Here is a 1,126-nt window from a genome sequence, read left to right as displayed (position 1 = left end):
ATCACGCCTCACCTGGTCCTCTTAATAAACACCTGAATGACATCACGCCTCACCTGGTCCTCTTAATAAACACCCGAGTGACATCACGCCTCACCTGGTCCTCTTAATAAACACCCGAGTGACATCACGCCTCATCTGGTCCTCTTAATAAACACCCGAATGACATCACGCCTCACCTGGTCCCGTTAATAAACACCCGAGTGACATCACGTCTCACCTGGTCCTCTTAATAAACACCCGAGTAACATCACGTCTCACCTGGTCCTCTTAATAAACACCTGAGTGACATCACGCCTCATCTGGTCCTCTTAATAAACACCTGAATGACATCACGCCTCATCTGGTCCTCTTAATAAACACCTGAATGACATCACGCCTCATCTGGTCCCGTTAATAAACACCCGAATGACATCACGCCTCACCTGGTCCCGTTAATAAACACCCGAGTGACATCACGCCTCACCTGGTCCTCTTAATAAACACCCGAGTAACATCACGTCTCACCTGGTCCTCTTAATAAACACCCGAGTAACATCACGTCTCACCTGGTCCTCTTAATAAACACCTGAGTGACATCACGCCTCACCTGGTCCTCTTAATAAACACCTGAATGACATCACGCCTCACCTGGTCCTCTTAATAAACACCTGAATGACATCACGCCTCACCTGGTCCCGTTAATAAACACCCGAGTGACATCACGCCTCACCTGGTCCTCTTAATAAACACCCGAGTAACATCACGTCTCACCTGGTCCTCTTAATAAACACCCGAGTAACATCACGTCTCACCTGGTCCTCTTAATAAACACCTGAATGACATCACGCCTCATCTGGTCCTCTTAATAAACACCTGAATGACATCACGCCTCACCTGGTCCCGTTAATAAACACCTGAGTGACATCACGCCTCACCTGGTCCTATTAATAAACACCTGAGTGACATCACGCCTCACCTGGTCCCGTTAATAAACACCTGAGTGACATCACGCCTCACCTGGTCCCGTTAATAAACACCTGAGTGACATCACGCCTCACCTGGTCCTCTTAATAAACACCTGAGTAACATCACGTCTCACCTGGTCCTCTTAATAAACACCTGAGTGACATCACGCCTCACCTGGTCC

The 1,126-nt window shown here is 48.2% G+C and overlaps 1 protein-coding gene across 1 annotated transcript in view; it reads right to left on the bottom strand.

Annotated features, from left to right (window-relative positions):
• LOC123970314 (son of sevenless homolog 1-like) overlaps nucleotides 1-1,126 on the bottom strand; it is a 35,518-nt gene that overhangs the window by 14,864 nt on the left and 19,528 nt on the right.

The sequence above is a fragment of the Micropterus dolomieu genome, linkage group LG04 (assembly GCF_021292245.1).
Source record: "Micropterus dolomieu isolate WLL.071019.BEF.003 ecotype Adirondacks linkage group LG04, ASM2129224v1, whole genome shotgun sequence".
Lineage (NCBI taxonomy): Eukaryota > Metazoa > Chordata > Actinopteri > Centrarchiformes > Centrarchidae > Micropterus > Micropterus dolomieu.
This window is presented reverse-complemented; position numbering and strand designations above follow the sequence as displayed.